The sequence below is a fragment of the Streptopelia decaocto genome, assembly GCF_964273445.1.
Source record: "Streptopelia decaocto genome assembly, chromosome: 1".
Taxonomy (NCBI): Eukaryota; Metazoa; Chordata; class Aves; order Columbiformes; family Columbidae; genus Streptopelia; species Streptopelia decaocto.
Window position 1 is genome coordinate 22,332,911 of NC_138663.1, and position 22,453 is coordinate 22,355,363.

At 39.6% G+C, this 22,453-nt stretch overlaps 1 protein-coding gene across 3 annotated transcripts in view; it reads right to left on the reverse strand.

Moving 5' to 3' along the window:
- PLXNB2 (plexin B2) overlaps positions 1 to 22,453 on the reverse strand; it is a 255,250-nt gene that overhangs the window by 174,461 nt on the left and 58,336 nt on the right. For all 3 annotated transcript variants that reach the window (XM_082062717.1, XM_082062718.1, XM_082062716.1), the window contains one exon: positions 16 to 203. The gene's annotated coding sequence lies outside the window, so the exon portion shown is untranslated. The remainder of the gene's footprint in view (positions 1 to 15; positions 204 to 22,453) is intronic.

Consider the following 22,453-nt stretch of genomic DNA (forward strand, 5'->3'; position numbering starts at 1 on the left):
AAGAAGTGAATTTACCTGAAAACAAAACGTTCACATGAGAAGTCTGTGTGCACACCACAGCTTGGGAGAGAGGAACCCACTTCTGCTGTGACTTCAGGAGGAGATGAGGCGGCGTCAGCGTTTAGTGTTGTTCAGCTGTGCTCCAGCGGGTACCAGGCGAGCCCCAGAACTGAGCCCTGGGCTGTTCCCCTTGCTCCTCTCACCTGGAACAACAGAACAGGTTCTCAGCTCCCTCAGCACAGGAGTGATGCAACATTTCATGTTCCCAACTCAGTGACAGATGTTTACACTGTCTGACCACCGGAGATTCAACACAGCCTTATAAAAGGTGAAACTCATTACAATTGCCATTATTGATAAGCATTGTTCTCTGCTTTTCTATACTACAGGTGCCCTCTCAACATGTTTTGGGGATATGAAAAGCCCTAGAAAGCTACTTACGGAGCATCCTAATTCTGCCCTGGAGGGGCCACTTTTCTAGAAGATAACAGTAGACCCATAACTAACTTACTCAAGCCCAATCTGTGGCAAGAACACTTCATGGTAAGAATTTGACTTTGAGCTGCCAATGGTTGGATGACCAAATGAACCAGTGCTAATTTCAAACAGAGGCATTAACCAAGGACTTAAATTACCTTGTACTTTTATCTACTATAATTTTCTTGCATCTCCTTTTTTCCCCCCTTTTCCTCCCAACCCTTACATAGTTCACCATCCACTTTCAAGGATGGATGCCTAAATGAAGCCCTGTATTAAGGCTCAATTTTCAAAAGCAATGTCACCTTGCAGTTTCCCTTTGCTTCAGAAATTGACTTCTAGCAGCATACTCTTGAAAAGCCTGCATCTATACTCATTTCAAATTTCTTGGGAATAATTGAGTATGGAAAGTAAGGTTTAGCCTGATGAAATTTTTATTTCCATCTAAAAATAGAAGGAAATGCATAGTAAAGAACTTATTTCCTCAGGCTCCCTCTTGCTTCCTTTTTTCTTCTGCAAAGTGAAGACAAACAAGACCTATTACAATTCAATTTTTTTCCCTTTCAGAAATTCCAATAAACTCACCACTATATACTTAAGTTTTGAGCTATGTAGAGTAGACCACTAAATACTTTATATGTTCTGAACAACATGATCTCACTGGCCCTGATCTGAGCAGGGTGTTGGGCTATACAACATTTGGTGGTCCTTTCCAACCCAAGTTATTCTACATTTTTTTTCCCAAGGGAACAAAGACTGGTTCTTATATCTCAGAAATGCAAGCCAATCTTTTTTCATGTTTACCAGCATTCTTACTGTATGGATCTTCCCCATTTTGAAGTCTTTCAATAGTTCAAATCTATTAGAATTTTACATATGAAAACTCCTTAAAGAGTGTTTTTAATCTTAAATTAGCAGAAGTATATTTTCACATGTCAGAGAATGAAAGGATTTAACACATTTAGGTAAAACTAGCCTGGGAAGAAAACTGAAATAATGTATTCATATTTAAGTTCTTCATTGGGTAATGCTAAGTAAGGTCTTGGGAGGAAAAAAAAAAGTGTTGATATTTACTATAGAAGAACTGCCAGCTTTATAGTAATACATTTTCTACCTGAGGTTCTGAAGTCAGGACACTATGTTTAAACTCAGCCTGAGCTCTCATGTCACACGCAGCTGTCAGACCGAGCCGTCTGCAGCAAAAGCCGTGGGATGCCCTGCACATTCCACACCTCTCCCTGCCAGCTCGGTCCTCGTGATGACACCACCTGCCTCTGTCATGGCACAAGGTCACACACAAGCCCACGTCCCTCCTGGAGCATCATGCAGGCAGCTCCCAGCCTGAGCTCCGCAAGCCGAGTCCCTTGTAGCTGGCTGGCAAGTTTATCAAGAAGTAAAAAGCTGACTAGTCAAAGGGACTCTCAGAAGACAAACTTTCTTACGATTTCCCTCCCCCTAAATCCTTAAGCATATGTGTATTTCTTGATTAATACTAAACCCAAGAAAAACTTGCGTAATGCAGAAAGATCCGTTTCTGTTTCTCCACGTACCTGCCCTCATTAGAGAGGAATAGAGACATGATTTAATAGATGAGATATGCAGGGAATAAAGTGAAAGAATTCCAGTCCTAAACCATCATAAAGACAAGATATTAAAATAAAAAAACAAATAGACTTTTTGCATCTATAGCAAAGGGATGCCATATGGGGTTGGAAAGTTCTCAAGTACAACAGAACATTATTTCTTTTGCTCTTCAAAGTCTAACACTCCTGTCATCTCTGCCCTCCTCTCCCTTTCCCCATCTCCAAGAACTGGAGATACCTTCTGTCCTAATCCCAACAAGCACACTGGCCACCAGACCACCACTGCTACTGCTGCAAGGGAACACCCAGGCAAGAAAGCGTTAATTCCCTCAGAAAACCACTCACATGGGTCTACCAAGCAAGTGGATACACATTCTTTCTTCCTTGGCTTTGTAAGAATCACAGGTACTGCTTTATTCTAATAAAACAATATCAAATAAATAAACATCATAATCAGTTTTAAAGCTGAGCTTTAGCCTCAGAGTCTGAAGAGACTGTTGTTACACATGGATGATTCTTCTTCAAGTCCCCCATAGTTTGATTCAAACTCATTGTATTAAGTGGGAATAGCTGAGATGCAAAGTCAAATTTAAACATCCTGGGAACAGCTGTACATGACGTGCAGCTGGCAGGCAGGTCTGCTGCAGGGACGTGGTTCTGCACGTCAAACCATGAGGCTGGGATTCCTAATAATGTGTAGTAACCAAGGCATGGAAGAGAAATCAGTTCACAAGTTAGCCCCCAGCAGCAGAGAAAGGAAGTTTTGTTTGCTTCTCTGGAAGGAGGACAGCCAGCACTGCTCAAATCAAAGCCTGGATCCACAGTCCTCCAGGCTTAATTAGAAGATCATGAAGAGAACAAAATGGCATTGGACACAAAAAATGATCATTTTTCAAGTAAATTTAGTGGAATGAGCATGTTACATTTACAATCCACCCTCCTCCATCCCCCCTTTTTTCCTTGTTAATGATAAAGAGTTGGCTGCAGATGCAACAAAACCTGTCAGGGACCACAGCGTGTCCTAAAGCAAGTCTTGCCCATTATTCCAGCTGGCTAGATGAAGGTCACTGACACTGCTAACACCTCTGACATTTTATAATCAATTGCAAGCATTTACAGAGCAGAAAATACCACTAGCTCTGAGCACACTTCTGAAAGAAAGAAGCTCTTTTCAATTAATTTTAAGCTTGCTCTCTCCGATAGCCAAAACATGAAACAACGAGGCAACCTAACAAGCCAAATATCAGCGAGATTGGTTTCTGGCAGCCAATGCCATATTCTGTTTGTATATAAACAATTGAAGTTTATCCGCCTCTTTAAAATAACTGCAATATGAATCATCGTAAGGACAGCAGCAGAGAAAACGGCCAAATACTTGTAGCGGAAGAAAAACATCATTTAATTCTCAAAGCAGCTACGAATATCACGCTATCAGTACGTTGCTCACATCAAATACCTGTTTGAGAAATCTCGTATTTTGTGGAAGAAACTCTTGGAAGAGAGGCTGACCTTCACCTATCCCTTCACTGCTGGTAACAGTTGACGAAGCTCTTCCCGTACACAGCACATTCATCCTGCACTCGCTTTCATCTTCAGGACAGGAACAGAGACTGCTGCCTTTTAAACTATTCCTGAGTTGATTTTTAGCCAGCTGTTATATTCTACTGCTGTAAGTGAGGATGGAGGGCTAAGGAAGAGATTTTCAAACAATACTTTGTAAACAGTTCACAAGTCCCATCTGATTTATAAACTGCCAATGTGCTGGATGAGTTCGGCAGCTGGGAAGCCCTGGATTTGACAGCGCTGCCCTTACCCAATGGTTCAATGCAATCATTTTGAATCAACACAGGGCCTGAGAGAACACAGGGCTCTCTAACTTAAGACCTCCTAAAGACCTATATTGCAGTCAAAATTCTTGCTCCTGACAGTCCTTCTCATCCTCCAGCTCCTAATTCAAACCATCAGTCAGCTCTTGCTTTTCACAGGAGCTGGTCGCTGTACAGTGTAATGTTTGTGTCAAATACAATTGCTAAAGGCGCTCCAATTTCCACTAATAATTGTCATTAGGAAAAGAAAAAAATGGTTGTATTTTTGTCAGAAAAGAACCATTTCCTGATGTTTAGCATAGGCAGGATAACAGTCGCGGGCAGCATCTTGGCTCAGCAGGCAAAGCTAGTAGGTGGTAAATGAGAGTGCTCTGGAGGGGACAGATCTTTTTCCAGGAGGGAGAGGGGACAGTGGCTGCTAAAGGAGGCACCCTGACGGCAGGAGATTTATGCATCTGCTCTTGTGTCAGTCTAGGAGGGGGGAATCATTATGCAGGGCCAGCTGCAGGGGTGTGCGCTGCTGTCGGGAAAAATTAGAGGACTAGCAATGAACTATAAAGAAGGGAGAAATGACAGAGTGAACGAAAACCCCATGATAAACCCATTTAGGCTCTCTTCTCCCCGTGAGGAAAGATGAAGTCTAATTGCTTTGGCATATATCTTGGCTGAGACTCAAACAAATTTGCCCAGATAAGCACAGACGCACACCCCTTGAATGTGCAATGACAACGTCCACCAAAACGATCTCTAACTGTTAAGGGTACTGAGCAAGAGTCCTTTTTCTGCACGTTTAGCTAAGTTATGGGAAAAGATCAGAGCACATTAAGATGATTTGGATCAGAAGAAATCTCATCTGTTGCCAAACACCTTCTTTCTGTAAATACCTTCAAAATAAACCTTTTCCATTTGAATATCTTGGGGAAGTGGTGGGGGAAAGGGAGAGGAGAGAAGAAATGATGGGACTATAAGAGAGTGAAAAGCAACCGAACTAAGGCTCTGGTATTTCCCTCTTATTTGACCAAAGAAGACCTTTCCAATTCCACATGGCATTCCTTTGCCTAAGAGAATTTCTGGCTGAGTCAGACAGGTCTGCATAACTTCTTGTCCTGTTTAAGGTAGAGGAGTTTTTTTTCTCCTTCATTAATACACTCACCCAAACGAGATATTCCAAATATTTCTTCATTATATTTGGTAATAAAAACAGACTCAGGCTCCTGAGTCATACTGGTATTGGCCAGTAAGGGCATAGGGAAAGCATGGGCAAGGAAAGCAGTGGTCTTTAATACACTCCCAAAAGCTCCTGGTTACAATTCCAGCTCTAAGCCTTCGAGGTGAAGTGTTTGGGAATTTTTCTTTCCGCCTGACCTGACCACTGCTGAAGCCTGGGGGCTGGTGAAACTCCTTCTGGAATGCTAACGCCCTGCGGGAAGCCGGATGGTACAAAATGGGAGCTGTTTGGAGAATAAATTCCTTGGGGAGAAGGGCGGCAGGGATGTACACCGATATCTTGTTTCAAGCTACACTTAAGGACCCAGGGCATTAGCCACATTTTTCACCAGGAACAAAAAAAATACATTTTGCACAGCATGCCAACATTGTAAATTATGCCACTGTGTGTCCTTCAGTATAAGTTCTTCCAGCTACTGTTTTATAAGAAAGTTTTGTTTACTTAGGACTGTGAAAATTAGGGGGAAAAAAAAAGGGAGGGAGGGAGGCAGGCAGGCAGGAGCTCCCCAAAAACTATGATAGTTTGAGGGCTTGAGACATTGATTCATTAACACTGTGAAGGTGTAAGTGGGGTACTGAAGAATGTATAGCCCTCTGATGAATTAAAGCAAATGGAAGTTGCCTACATGCTTGGTAACCCAAAGAACACAACTCCGAAGGCCACTGTTTGATCAAAGTTATGTGAAAAAAAACCCACAGAAATAAACCACAAGTTTTTACAGTAAGTAACAGAAATAAAATTGGAAAACTCCTAAACTACAAACCCATATCACTGGCAAAGCACAAACAATACTTCTTACAGCTACACAGTTGATTTACTTTTTTTTTCCTCCTAAGGAAAGTAAGGACAAGCAAATGTATAATATTCATATCAATTCAGGAAATACTTTCATAGTAAGATAGCAAATATATTATAAATGGAGAGAAAAGGCAACATGGTTATTTATCTGACTTGAAAACAGCACAGTGTCAAGTTAATTTAAAATTCAATTTCAGTTTAAAGTATTACAAGGAAGAAAGAACTCTACGTATCATAGGTTGTAAATTGAAATCCTAGCAAGGATTTCATCTGCCAACTAGTTATGTACCAGCTATAAAGCCACATTGCAGGTGCTTCTTTTAGGAGTTTGGGCTGCAAGGCTCTCGTAAACCACGTTCAGAGAAGTTTGTCATTTACTATTCCTTAAGGCATTTTATTTAAACTTTTTCATAGTCTGTTATTTAACGGAAAACTGGTGTTACAATAACTCAGAGGTAACTTCTGCAAGGTACAGTATGTGACACAAAGGCAGGCACAGAGGGTCCTACCCTGTGGAAGTCACCAAGAAGGTCTATGCAGCACTCCCATAAACACACCTTTTACAAAAGCAAATAGGCAAAAGCAGTTTGTCTGCAAAAACAGCCTTTAGGGTGACACAAATTTAGAGGAGAAAAAAGAAACAAACAAACAAAACAACTAAAACAAAACAAACAACAAAGCCTTGGGTTTTATTTTCCGCTTTCTAGAAAACACACCTACACAAAAACACTTGATTAAAACTCCACATAAAAGCTTGAAAGTGATGGTTTGAGGGAAGAGGCAGGATACTCTTCCCAATTTTCTGGGTTCAAGGTTAAATAAATCTGATATAAACAACATTTATATGCCCTGAGACTACAAACTGAATGAAGTCTACTCAGATTTGGTACATATTATTTAAAAAAGAAAAAGAAAGTGACTCAAGGACAGCAACTGGGCTTCCAGCTGCCCCTTTCCAGCTGCAGGAGGTTCCCACAAGCTGCACGGGTCAGTCTGATCAGAAAGGCAAATTCTGCTCCTCGGCCATCAGCCGCTAGTGACCCAGCTGGCCAGTGGACAGAAACGGGACTGGAAGGGCACGGAAAACCTGCACCGATGATGAAAATAAATGTATATCCCTGACCTCTGCTGCTCCAAAAGGAAGGCAAAGAAAAGCTGCCATTTACAACAGCCAGGGCTGTTTTTATTTAGTCACATGGGCCTTGAACCTCCTTGTACAAACACTTGCGAAACCACAAAACCTCACTGAGGGAGCACATAAACACCTCAGAAAGCTTTGTTTTTGGCATACTGGAATTTGAGGTGTGTGCAGATTGGTACTCATGGAAGGGTTATGTTCGAGGACATGAAATTTATCTCCACTGACACATCTATGGCTGGGAACCAGTACGAACAGCTTCCTCATGCTGATCCAATTCACTTCTATTTTGAAACGGAGGGATGTGGAAAACATTCTTAGAGGTGACAAAAAAGTATTTTCTTATTTCAGTAATGGCTTTTATCCTGTCTTTGAAAACTATTTAATTATGTATAAGTTTATAATAAATACCCATTATATATAATTATATTTACGTTTTTCATAAAACAATTATTTCTAAAAATGCTGGAGAATTACAAAAAGCTAAGGAGGCAGGAATTTGATAAAGCACAAGATGGAAAAGAGTATTTTTCCCCTCACTCATTTTTTTTTTAAATACATTTGAGCTTCCCCCTGCTCCCATAGCAGAGCATGAGACTCCAGTTATGACTCCCCTCCACTTCCCTCTTAAACCCTCACCATTTAAATAGTTTATTCGCCTTTTTGCCTTACCATGCATTTTTGGACCCACAGCTCTGAGGTGTGGGGTTTTTTAAAAACTTTTGTTAGCACTTAATATGGAAACTACCACCACTGCACCAATATTTATATATGTGGTAGTAAAAACTTACACCATTTGCTTTGATGTACTGCTCTTTGCTTACATCCCACTCCAGCAGAAAACACAAAGGCCGCTTAGCAGAGATAACAAATCCTATTTACATCATTGGTATGTAGTGGCATAGTCAAAAGGTTTAAATTTGAATTACTCAGCGTCCCTTGCAAAATGTCCAAAACAAGCTTCAGCATTGCTTAAATTTCTGTGGAAACTAGGGAAAATTGTTTAATTAAAAAAAAAAAAATAAAAATAAAAAAGAAATCACCAATATAACCCAAATTTAAGAACAGGCTGCATCTGTTACCAGGAAAACCAGGGCACAGCATGGGGATGCTGCACACAGGAGGATACAATACTTGCTTTCTTTCCCTTTCTCTACCTTATGCAGCATGTGACTCTATTCTTATTCTTACAACTTTTTTGGTTGCCAGATGTTGCACAAAGCTGGAAACGACAGCTGTTCCTAGGCGTAATCTGCCATGGGACTAAAGCAGCCTGAGCCTGGGATACCCCTCACTGATGGACGGAGCCTTCTGTGCCTGACCTGAGGCTCAGTTTCTCACCAGTTTGATGGAGGTCTGGAATTTAAGCTTTACAGGACTCTGTAGCACTGCTTGATACCATGTGATCTCAAGATGGGCCCAAATGTCTTACAAAGGTGAGCAGAGATGATCAGATGCAGACACAAAACACGATGTTTTTATAGTAAGGCTTGTCATACCAAAAGGGTTGGGTAACACGATGAAATACTGCAAACAGCGGCCCACAGCGCACATAAAAGAAAATCGCGGTACAGCCAAAAAGCACAAGCAGACTACGACTTTGCGTTTCATTTTCAATCCTTTCATCTTTAAAAACTAAACAGACTGTTTTAAAATATTTTCAAATGTTTCAAATATTCCCCTTACATTTGGTTTGCACACAAGTGATAAAGGATCTTCAAATGTTCCAATATTATGCTAAAAAAGTTTTAAAAGTTGGCTCCAAATTGGAAGTACTTCAGAAAATAGAAGAGATATATATCAAAAAACCCAAATATATAATCAAGTTCTTTGAAGTCACTTTCTGCTCCACTAAGACATTTATACTAATTGGTGAGTTTCTCATTTCATCTTTTCATGTCAGATCATTTCTAAATGATTGAAATTTAGGATACACTATTTTAATACTGATGGCTTACTTAATGAGATCAGATTTTAATAAGATTCTCGGCATTTATGCTAGAGAAAGTCTTTGACTTAGGGATAGATTTTTACAAAAAAAGGAAGACAGGCGGGTTGCTGTATATCATAGAGTCTGTTCAGATCGTTATAATCACCATTTGTGATCCTATTTTGTATACCATTACATGGTATAATCAAAAACCTCAGTCCTCAATACTAACACAAAAAGCCTGCAGATCCATTTTGCTCCCGTTCCCAGCATATACACAAACCCCTCAGTAAACCGATGTGCTATGCAAGATAAACACCAGTAACTTGTGATTAACTTAACCAGATCTAATTTGGTTGGCAAAAAGCTTAGCTACTTCCCAACTTGTTTATTGGCCACTAACAGAGAAACAACAATTCATCATCTACATTTTAGGATTAACACTTATTTAATCCATATCTTGCCTGTGAAATACATAATGAAGAAAAATAACTTGTGATTGTCTATATATAGGTGCAAATAACTACACAAATAAAGCAGCAGAATTTTTTTTATAGTAAAGAGCTACAGTAGGTTGCAAATAAGACAGCAGTGTGTCCAGATGTTAGCCTACACACAGCTAACTAAATGCTGAGGCACATCATCATTTAGTAGTATAGCAACTTCAGCCTCATACTGATTTTCCTACAAAAACACAACAGATTAGTATTTAATTTTGAGCTGTACCAGAAACACATCTTCAATAGTTGCAAGCACCTTGATAATATAGAGCAGTTGTTTTTAAGCAGCTAACATTAAAAATTTCAAGAGAAGGGAATGCTTTATTCCTGCGCCATTCCTGAGTTTATTGCAGCTCCTGTTTCTGTGCACTTCCCCCCTTCACTTGGGCACCGTCCAGACCACCCTCTCTGGGAGGAATCCCGGAATCATTGAATGTCCTGAGTTGGAAGGGACCCGCAAGGATCATCGAGTCCAACTCCCGTCCCTGCTTATGACATGTGTCTGAGGGCCTTGTCCAGTCTCTTCTTGAACACTGTCAGACTTGGGGCTGTGACACCTCCCTGGGGAGCCTGTTCCAGTGCTCCACCACCCTCTGGGTGAAGAACCTTTTACTAATGTTCAACCTAAATATCCCCAGTACATTTTCCTGCCATTCCCTCAGGTTCTGTCACTGGTTGCCCTGACTCATGTTTGGAGGATGACTTTGTGCTGGGCTTCTGGAGTTTAGTGCAGCCAGCCCAAGATCACCTGCACAGCTGCTCTCTTCAGGCTGATGACACTGAGATCTCTGTATAAGGTACTGTTTGTTCAGAAGGCAAACAATCCAAAGAAAAGCCTGGCCATAACAAAGAGTTACTACATCTGCACTGCTCACAAAGAGTCAGGTGCCTCCTGCATGAAAACTCTGCAAGGGTTTCCCTGCCTGCTTGGCTGTGAATTGAGACTGGGAGCTGTCATTTGCTACAGTTTGAAGTCCTCTTTCCACAACTTAAATGGGGATAAATTTGTGGTTCCTCTCTAGCAAAAAGCTTCTTCAGAACCTGCAGAATGTATTTTACCACTTGATCCACTAGGCCTGAAGCACAAAGCTCAAGAGAGCTCAAAGAAAGAGAAGCCCACACAATCTGCTACACTACAGTTAGGGATGATGCTGTGTATCTCCAAAGCATCTCACATTGTCCGTATTAATTTTACCTGCTGCCCTGAATGAGGGAACCCATATTCTACACCTATAACCCAACCATTCCTGCAGAGAGAACTGAAACTTAAATATAGATGGATTTCTGTGTGTTCCCAGCAGAGTCTTCCTAATATTTTCCATAGATTTAGCTGAGAAATTAGTTAACTCAGTAGTTCTGTCTTAATTTTCTGACAAATAAGATGCCAAGGATAAAAGGAGATTTTACTCCCACCAGAAAACCTTGTGTGTACCCAGAGCTTATGTCGCTGCCAGTCACTATTAAATTCTCACAACTACACTGCAAGACAGTCTGAAGAGAAGGTGTCCTCCTATTACTAGGTATTAATCAGTTCACAAGTACCTTGTGCCCATGAAAGAAACTGTTGCTTAAGGTACAGGAGTAGTGCCAGGATACAAGTTTATTATGGCTGCACATTATTACTCCAGTTCCAACATATACTCACCTAATCCAGTTCTGAAATGTATTAGCTTCAGATAGGGAGTAAATACTATTGTAATGAATACTAATAAATAGCCTTCAAACAAATAAGAGATATTTTTATCTCTGCCAGGGAACTACCAGAGGGGACTTACGTGCAGCCAGTGGCCATTCCCTGATACAGAATCCATCACTGCCACTAAATATATAAGTCTCTTGTAATGTTGTGTTAGGAGACAGAAAGTCAAATAATCTCTTTTGTTTTGATGAAAGCATGAAGAAGTTGACTCAGATAAAAGCAGGGAGTAATCTGTTTAAACAGCTTTGGTCCAAAGTTGAAAATTAAACAAAATCAATAACAGATACAGGCTTGCTGGTAGAGAATCTGCCTTGAGCATGATGTAAAAAAGGATGAAACGCTAGTACAGAGATATTTCATGCCGGAATATCTTATATGTGAAGTTTGTGTAGACCTTCGGCTGGTAAACTAACGTGTTTATTTATTTATAAATCTATACCATGCCCATTTTTTGCTATTAATGATGCAGTTAGAGAAGCTTTTGGCTAATCTAGAAGTAATGAAGAACATCAGAGTAAATTGATATTAATTAGAAGAACAAAGAAAGAAAGCAGACAGTGAAAGCCCTCAATCTGTTCCCGTTATTTAGGCTCCAATCTTTGTTGACACAGTTCTGGCACATACCTATTCAGGTCAGGTTTTTTCTGAGTAAGTGATGTGTGCAAGAGGGAGCACAAAAATGCCTGCATCTTGCTGTCACAAAATGATTTTTAAAGAATTGGCCATTTGCACCTTTGGGAAGACATTTTCAACAAGTCCTCTCTGCCTTTTTAAGGAAAAATCAAAAATATGAAACTTATTTTTGCAAAGTAGGAGAGATAACACCTTCCCATTCCATACATGGAAGATTTGGCAAAAATACCTACAGAGAAGGCAACTGAACTGTTGACAAAACAGGTTAATGTTGAATCTGAATTTGGATCACTGTAACACATCCTTTCTATGCCTCAATAGTCAAAGGCATGAAAGGAGCTGCAAAGAGAGTAAACATGCGGCCTTTAGCTGATAAATGTATTCAGGAAAGAAAGCAAAGCCTGAAATAATCATTGTAGGCTTCTGAGAAAATATATTAAATGTTCATGGACATTTCCTACATGGACAACATGCAAAAACCTCCCTATTAACCTGTCTGAGTTCTTCTGAAGTAAAACCAAACCAAACCACCTTTCCATTTCCAAAAATATTTTCCATGATAGTCATAGAGCAAGACCGGCAACAGTTCCTGCTACCTTAGTGAGGGCAGGCAAATGTTTAGAAGCGTAACATCCATATTTAAAGTGTGCCTGTGAACAGAGAGTTTATTAAATTCTTTTAAAATGCAAAATTATCATCCTAATGCCAAGAAGCACATAGCACAAGTCACCAACTTTATAACTGACTCCTTTCTAAAATTTGAGTGAAGATAGCTCTGCAGATTTTTACTGCTCTTCTCAGCAGCCAGAAACAATGCTCCTCATGGAATTGAACTTGTGGAAAAGGCCAACATTTTCCAGAAGGAAGAGGGAGGATGCCAACATATTAGGCTATCCAAAATAAGGAGTTTCAGATTCTGATCCATCAAGTAGAATACTGTGAATGGTTTTTATGTCCTTTTATAGTAAAACAACAATCAACCTAAAAATCCAAAATACAACAACAAAAAACCCACACCAAAACCAAAAAAACAAAACAAAAACACACACACACACAAAAAAAAAAACCACCAACAAAACCAAAAATCGTACTTCTCAAACACTGTTTGGTCTTCCTAAAGATTCAAGAGGGACAGTCTAGTCAGCAGAGTGTCTTGGGCTCATGGAGCTCAGAGCATTTGAACAAAGCCCATGACACCCACCTGGGCCAAGGGTTAAAGCAACCTTTAACAAGGAATGAGCCTTCCTGGTTCTTGGGATGGCTTCAGGCCTGTAAAGAAACAATTGCATCATGCCCTAATTACTCCAGCTGACTCGATGCACGAACTTGGATCCCTCTGCAAGCATTTCAGGACATTTCGTAATATGGAAAATTAAGGTATTGCATTGTCTTTCCCAGACCTAACAGTAAGTTTTTCTGCAGAGCCCATTTAAAGTAGAACCACTACAAAGAGAAAGGAACAAAAGGCATGCCAATATTATAGACAGGACAGGGCATATGGAGAAAACAACTTTCATATACAACACTAGACTCTCATATATCCCTCTCAAAAATGGTAGCAATATATTCCTGCTGCACTGTTCTCCCCTGGAAATTCATCTAAGTTCATTTCAGTGAAAAAATACTTGTTCTTTTCCCTCAGTAAACAACAGTGCAGTTATTCTTGCCTCCTTGTAAAAATGAGCAAGGTCTGCAGCAGATGATCTATAAAGTTTCCCCATTTTCCTGGGAGGAATGGTATTTTATTGTTCAACTGGTTTCTCCATAATACGTATCTCAGTCTTCAGTAGTGATGTATAAGTGGTTCTGATCAAGCAGTTTAATAATGGGGAAAACAAACTTACATTTTACAGGCAAAACATATCTATAAGGACACAAAAATACAATATATGATGAGAAGAAAAAGCTGCAGTTTCTTATATTAATACGTATTTCTTCATATGTATTTTTCCTGTGTGTGTACATGGGCATTATAGATATGCTAGGAAGAGCAAAGGTAACTTTGCAGAGCTGCATCCCTTTCTCACTGTATATGTATTCTTGGAATTCAATCACAAGGACAGGCAAGCATCTAAGACCCTGGCAGGCAGCTGCTCAGCTTTCAGGCAAGGTGTATATGGCTGGCTAATTTCATGCCTAAATATTATCATAAGGTCTATATATTAATTCAGTATAAACCTAGGTTGGCAAGCACTTACCATTAAGTGCCACACTAACAGAAAACACAATAGGTGGCTGTTTACATTTCCACACAGGGCTGTAAAGCGCAGCAGCTGAGGAGCAGAGATGTCCTCTGGGCAGCCTTGCTGGGGGGCTGGAGTTTCCAACACAGGGGCAAAGCTGCTCTGGGGAGGGGTAAATGCTGCATCCTGTCCAGCTGCATCTGCTCAAGTTTGGGAGTCAGAGACATATGCAGGAGGCTGGAATCAGAACTTCAGCAAAAAGCAAAGGCAAAGAGCACTGAAGCGTGTTTGTAATCTCGACTGCTAGCCCTGCATCTCTGCAACAGCATAATCTGTTCTCCCTGCTCCCAGGCCACTGTCTGGGGGACTTTTCAATTCTTTGGCATTCATTGCAAGGTTTTCATTCCACTTCTGTACACAAAGATCTTCCCAGGATGTATTTGCTTTTTTAACTCCCTAAAAAGATATTGCTTGTCTACTTTGCACTTTTCAAACCACCTTCCCCTCATTTACAGCCCAATTCCACAGCAAGCTCTGAGTGAGTGCACTGCGCTTGTGCCTCAGAGATGCTGTGCCTGGGCAAGCATGTTTATTTATGGATCACAATGCAATCCTGTAGCACGGAGGTAAACAAATGAACAACCCACTCCTTCTTGCAAAGACTCCCAAAGACTTAAATTTAGTTCCCTGTCATGAGAGCCCGTCAGCACAATTCATCACCATAATTCAATGGCAGGCTTCTTTTTATACAACAGAATGAAAATAAAGGCACTGGTAACTAACATTTTTGGGTGTATCTGAACATAGGAACTGGCAGATAGAACATAGCATATCTATTCAACCAGTACACTGAACTCTGTATTCCTGTGGTCAGAAGGACTTTGACTCACCTCAACCTCTATCCGTTGGCTCAGTTTCTCTTTTGGCTTCTCTGTCATGACTGTGGGGCAGGCAGAAAATGCATTTGCTTCCCCAGGGAGGGCACAGAGTGCAGCTGCTCTTTGGTGGCATGCAAGAGGAAACTTGGGCCTTTTTTTTTTCCTTTCAATCTCAGGTCAAACCCACAGGTCACCCTATGTACACAGGATTTTAAGTGGAGGTCAGCAGCTTGTCTGTTGCACGTAATTAAATTTGTTTTACAAGCTTGTCTAGGCAGTAAGTAATTAAATATCACTTCTCAGACTGAGATTTTCATTGTCCTGAGTTGCCTGACAATAGGATTTTTTTCAGTCTGGTTTGTTCCCAAGCAAATGTGAAATTTGAAAAGAGCTACTGCTGATAATTCTAAAAAAACTGCAAAGCAATAAGAAGGGTTCAACTACCGACAGCTTTAATGACAATAATAATTAAGTATTCCTAACACAAGTTCCAAAAGTGTATCCAGATTTTCATCAGCTTGTTGGCAACAGCCATGTTAAAACACAAAACCAGAAAATTCTGCCTTTGTTTTTATGATAGCCAAGATAAATCCAGAGGCAAATCTGAACTACCACTTTTAAATTCAAATCCTTTTTTTTTTCCCAACTCAGAAATACATCAAAATTACCATAAGAATATCTGTAGATAGTTTCACAATTTGGAAAACTCATTAACCAAATAAAAGGATTACACAGCCTTCATTACAGGTATTATCTTTAATTATTCCTACTGTTTCACAATATACTAAGAAGCATCTTGAATTCACAAAAAGTTACAAACTCCCTGAATGAGCCAGGACTACACAGACTTTTCAGATGTGGGACTAACCTTTGTCCAGGATCTGAAATGCAGCACACAAACTAGCAAAGTATGTGCCTGCCTCGGCTGGGACAGCAGTTAAACAGCAGCCCCCCTACAATGGTCAGTTGAAGGGCATATCCATGTCTTCAAAATTTTTCAATGCAAGTCTATTTTACTCTGTGGCACACCATAAGTAGCAGATACCCCACTTTAGGTTTTGGAGAAAAGAGCACAGATACCCAAGAGCTTGCTTTTGCGCAGCCAGATCCAGGCCAGAGGTATGGATATGGCTACAGGTGGCCAACCAGGGTACTGAGATTGGAATCAACAAAGGTTTAGACACAAGACTAAAGAGCCTCGCAGTTAAAACTGCAAAAGTGATGCAGAAGGTTATGATCAAAGTCAAATACAAAAGTAGCCTAGAGAAAGTGAATAAAAAACTATTTTCACCCTATCTCACAATATTAAAAATAACAAGGTATTCAACAGCCCATCAGAAGTCAGATGTGCAAAAGGTGGCTCTCCATGCAGTTACATTCTGTGTCACAAGTTGAAAATAGAAAGGGCTCACTAGGAGAATATAAAACTAGGTCCATCAGGAGCTAACAACCAAAACAATCCCAGTGCAACCTCTGACCCACTAAATCCTCAAATCTTCAGTTGTAGGAAGCTGGGGAGCATATGGCAGGTGCGTGGTGTATAGAGGGATAATTCACGCAACTCCTGGTGCCCTCACAGTTAGTTGACCTATGTAGATACTTGCCTACGTAGATCTTTGATATGACTGTTTTTATCTTTGTCTCATGTTTATCTGCTTTTAATTCTAATATATCTTGTAGTTTCCATAAACAATCTAATTTACTTAGAGGACCAGAAACTCTTGCATGGCAATTTCCAACATAATCCAAAAATGGCTTCGTTATTTGTTCTGATTTGTGTTAAAATCACAAATTGAGTTTTTTGAAAGGAAAATGGATGCTCAGATATGGAACAGGCACATGGAGTACCCAATTTAGCTGTTTCATTTGGGGGAAATTTTATTAAGTGATTTCAATTTAAAAAAATAACATTGAGTATATCCTTCACAACTATGGTATTCTCATAATGTCTCCTGAATTTTTTGTATTTCCCTTGTGACATAAGATAATTATATATAATTAACTCACACCTGATATGACAAAGGGGGGAGATGTTATGTGTTTCTCTTTCCTTATTCTTCTCTGCCTCTTATTGGTTTGACCACTTGTGTGCTGTTGTGCTCTTAGTATCAGCATTAGCACCATCCTGACCTGGAGGTATTCATAGAAGGGGACTACTAAGCTGCAGTTGCTTTAAGACTACACAGAGAGGGGCAGGGCGGGAATAAAAAACCAAACAACTTAAATAATCTATGAAAACCCCACCAGAAACTCCTAGGACAGCATGACCACTATCTCGCTAGCACCTATCACCTGTTTAACAGAGACAGTTTGCCCAGTACCAATTACTCAAACTACCTTCCACTTCTACAGTGGAGCTCCTCAGTTGTGACGGGTGCCAGACTGAGAACACCAAAATTAAGTTCACAAAATCCCTCAGAAAGAAGTGGCAAATCTGTATGGGCACTGCTAAGCTGCAACAAGCGATTCCAATAGTGACTGTATGCTTACCATGTAATTGCTGTCTTTCTAAATCCCAAAGGAGCAGCATGGGAAGATTTATGTAAAGTATTAATGCAGTTTTTAAAATGATCTGAATGCATATTGAGTTATGAGCCCCTAAAAAAAAATCCTACTTACACTTCAAATACATGTATTTGAGTGAACCAGCTTATAATGCAGTACACCCAATCATTACGGACTGCTGACTATAAAAAACAAGTGATCTGTTAAATTATTTTTATTATGACAATTATAATAATTTCTTTCATGGGGCATGCTACCAGTTGTGGCAGCTTTGATCTGAATAAGAAATATCGTCAGCTGATCTACTGATGCAGCAACATTAAAGTGCAATTCCCCGCACACTTACTCTGGGTTTGAGGTATTGTATAAGGACCTTTGAAGCTGAAGCCCTGAAGAAGTTTCAAGTTCTCTATCAGCCTATGCAATTTATTGATGATTATCAGTTATTCACTGTGATAAATACAAACACCATTAACAAGTTTTTCTACTTGTTAATGCGAAACCACACACACGGCTTCTGCAGTTTCTGTATTTATAAGCTACTTTCTTTCAAGATTTGATGAAACAGCCTGAGTTCTCCGGTAAAACATTTGGAAATTTGGAAACTCCCTCAACCTTTTGCCCCTTTTCTGGATTTATAATGATAGTTAAGAGATTTCTAACCACTCTCAGGGAACAGTCATGGCACCTCTTCTTCCTTCCCCACTTGCTGGAGAGAAAAATGCATGGAATGTATTTAAATAATGCAGTTGAACTTTTTATGAGCAAAACCCCCTTCATCATCTTGAATTACTTATTTGTAATGAGTTACTTGTTCAACACTGGCCAAAATAAAGTTTATCCACTAACAAAGGGCTAACCGAGTCAGAACTCTTAGAATTCTGTCTCAGTGCTGTTAATCTCTTATTGTTAATTCAGAATGTTAAGAGAAAGGAAGCTGATTTTGATTCATTTAGCAGAACCCCAAAGACTAGATTGTTCTGTTATGAACAAATGCTTCAAAGATTTTCTGCCAGTGCTGTTTCCTCTCCAGCTGGGAATAAATTCCCCCCCCCCCCATTAATACAAGTCAATCATTATCTGCCTCAAATTCATCTTTGAAGTTTCCAGTGATTTCATTGTTCCTTTTATGAACACAGATTTCTTTTTAGTATATAAGAATTCCTTTTTTATTATAAGATATTTTAATTAATATTTGTTGATTAAGTTCAGAAAACTTGAACTGTAAGTTTCATATAATACGTTCTGAAAGTACCAGGAATGATTGATGATACCTATACATACATAATGGTCAAAGGAGGTTGTCCTTGTACTTTCAAGAAAATAACCATGTTCTGCATTTGCAAAACACATATCGCTCTGGGCACTTCGGTAACGTACGCTGTGCTGTGAAGTGATCCGTGATATTTTCAGAGTCCTGTGAAAGGTGACAGCTGCAAGGGAAGTTCTCCAACTCCAGTAACACAGTGAAGAACAGCACAACTATTCCACACAAAAGCCACAACTTAAGAGCAGCAAAGTAATTCATTTTCATAAAGCGAAGCACTGCAGCCCAACCAGTAGTCTTGTCTGTGGAATTCAATTCTCACCCAAAAAACTGGAAGAGTGCCAGTATTTTGGAAGGTTTATACTACACTAAAGGCAGTAACAGAGATACTTTTTGCTATAAACAACCAGTCTGATTAACAGCATAATGGGGCAGAGTGTTCCTCACTGTGCCTAACCTCTTCACCCTGAATCTCTCCAAATTCTTCTCTGGGAAGAGCAAGTTTGCTGTATTTCAGTCTGATATTAGCCTCCAAGCATAAATAATACATGTAGATGAGCTAAAACGTCTCATTGATTAAAATTCTACACTGTGAGCTTGTTACATTTCAAAGTGCAAATTGATTCTGTCTGGCCTGCATTCAGAAGTCAGTCATCTAAATATATAGATATATATCTCTATATATCTCTATATATATCTATATATATCTGTGTGTGTGTATATATATATATATATATACACTTGCTTGACTTTAAGTTTGGTATCACAGCTGAACCACAGATCAGAACCAGAAGAGATTTTTCTCTACAATGAATTTGTAAGTAATGATGTATCTGGTCAACTGATTATCTAATGAGACGAGAGTATTGCAGGATGTGGCTGCCTTCACACAACTGTCAGGAACTCAGCTGAGTCTTGGGTTAAAAGCTAACCCTTAGGTCGCTACCATGGTTTGCAGCTCTTTATCTACAGCTATAGTCCTCAGAGAGCCCAGAAAATCGAGTAAAATGGAAGGCCACGGATACCAAACACGCATAGTAATAAATTTTTACATGTTCAAAAGCAATTCTTAAACATCAAATACATCTAAGTAGTTTCCTTGAAAAGAAAACACAAAAAATGAGCCCTAATAAGAGCTTGGATTAACTATCTGACCTCACATATTTGTGGTTAGTTCTGCAAAGAGACTGTACACAAAAAGCAAAGGTGGTCAGGGAATCATGACTGTGTTTCTGTGTCACATGCCCAAAATGTTTGTTTTTAGGACTCTGAAGTCTAATGTTCAAAGACTGAAATGTTCCTCTTGAAAGCAGTGGTCAGACTTGCATACTTAACCAGTGACAAGGGATGTCAGGAGCCATACATTGGTCCAGTCATGGGAACTTGTTTCTTAAAACCACCTCAGAAGAAGACATCATGTCAAAGCGACTTCTGCTATTTGAGAGCAACATATTCATAAAAGCTCTTCTTGTAGGAATCTACTTTTAGGTTGCGTTTCAGAAAACCAGATTATTTTCTAGATTCAGAAGGCCTTCAACATACTCAATATTTAGCATGACCCAAATGCTGTAGGGTAGCCAAAAGCTCCACAGAAAAAAAATACTGTCCTGCTTTGACCAGAAGCATATTCAAATATACTGCTAAGTAAAGAAGCAGCTTTTCTCAGAAAGGCACACTAATTCAAACAGGATAATGGAAGTAACAGTGTTAATGGCCATCAGCAAGAGAAATGGGAGGAAAAATCGCACATAAGCCACTGTCATTCTTTCTCCCAAGAGCTGAAAAAAAAGAATGCAGAAACATTCATCCCTCTCCCGAGTATTTTTCATTGTTTACTAGTTCTGGGACAAAGCCTTTTCTTCCTTACCCTATTATAAGTTAAGATCAGCTGGTATTATTTTAAACTGGTGAACATGAGGGAAAGATTGGTACAGTCTCCATGCTTACCTCCTAGAAAACAAACAAACAAACACACACTCACAAAACCAACACAATCACATAGCAGTGGTGAAGAACCATGGGATGCAATTCTTCTAAGAATGAAGGTTATTAAAACAAAATTATTCCTGGGGTATTATTTTCTATATCTCAATCTATTTCAAAAATGCATACTTCTTTATTTTTTACTTCATGCTGCCAACTAACAGTTTTAAAGAAAACTAAGGCACCTGCAGAGACACTTTCTCAAATGAGAATTTTAAACAGTACTTATTTGACTTGCTACAAAATTTGGTTTTTAGTTATTATTACAAGCTTATATAGTGGAGGAAGGAGAAGCCACTCAAACCAGAATGAACCTATTGTATTACATTTATTTAGAAAAAAATTAACATACCTAATACCTGCAGCTCAAATACACACACACAGAGAACAGCCATCAACAGACAGAAAAAAGGAAAGAGAAATGTCTGCTGGAAATTTCAGATTATATACGACACATTCTGGCATGTGCATCATACCGATACTCACAACGGTTTCGTGTTTGTCCATTTAGCTGTATGTGATGGGCGACAGTGCAGAAAGCAAGAGTCATTTCAGAGAGGGAAATTGCATGGAAATAAAGTCATTTTCAATTGCCCGGCATTTTCTGAGGGTGAAGGCTGTGCACTCTGACAGAGAGCTATGGGGAAGGTGGGACTGATCTGTAGCAGTGCATGAGTGCTGCATTTGACCCAGATTATTAAGATAATGATATAGTAGCTGTATTGACATTTTCAATGAATGAATAAACCTAGATTTTCCACACTAGTAAAAAATACTAAGAGGCTACCACAGAACCAAAACAATACAAGGGTGATTTCACAGTAAACAGACAAATCATAAAGCTATAAACGGGTTTTGGTAGACAACTGTCATCTCCATAATTGCCAGCATTGCCAGCCATCAAGACACAAATCAAAGATATCTGAAATGGGTTAATTTGCAGGAGATGAGGGGATGCCTCTGCCAGAGCTCTTTACAATGGGCAAGTCACTACAGAACAGGCCACGGAGGAGTGACTTGAATCAATCATGCTTTACAGGAAAAGGTGAATCTGGAAAAACAGGTATTCCTTTGATATTTATTTGTAATTTCTTCTATTACATGTTGCAGGGTTGCTTCTAAGATTAAACAATACTTTGTTTCATGAAAGCTATATGCTTACACGCTTTCAAAATGCCAAATGGGATCTAGCCTGAAAAAAGATCATGGATCATTCCCACACACCAGACCCTGAAAAGCCAAAAACCTTAATGACTGACAGCAGTGCATTCAGAACCCCAGTGAAACTACTTCTTTAACAGCTACACATTTCTCTAGTTTTCTAAAAGCTTCAAAACCTGCCCGACTTGAACTTATTTTATGGACCTTACAGAAAAACCTTCCACTTCTTTCACTTCTGTGAAAAAGCAGAAAAATCCCTCAACAATACAAGTATTTAAAACCCTGCTTTACATTGAAGAAAGGTTAACATCACCAGAAAGCCTGATTTTGAACTTGAAACAGGGAACACAGCATACTGTAATAAAAGGAAAGGAAAAAAAAATGTCAGACAGGTTCTTTCAAAATAAAAGAAGGTACTGCAAGTGCTCTTTTGAGAGGTGAGCTAAAACATGCTCTTGCCCTTCCCTAAGGTCGGGAGGGAAGACCGTGACAGTGTGGGCAGACGTGCACCCATGAAACCCCATGAGTTTGCCTTCCCTTGCAAGAGGCAATTGCATCTGCTATATTATGTAATTTCTGGTAAGCGGGACGCTCTCTGTTGATGTGAGCGCATAACCTATATAATTCAGTGAAGTTCTTGGCAAAATACCACAAAGACCAGTCT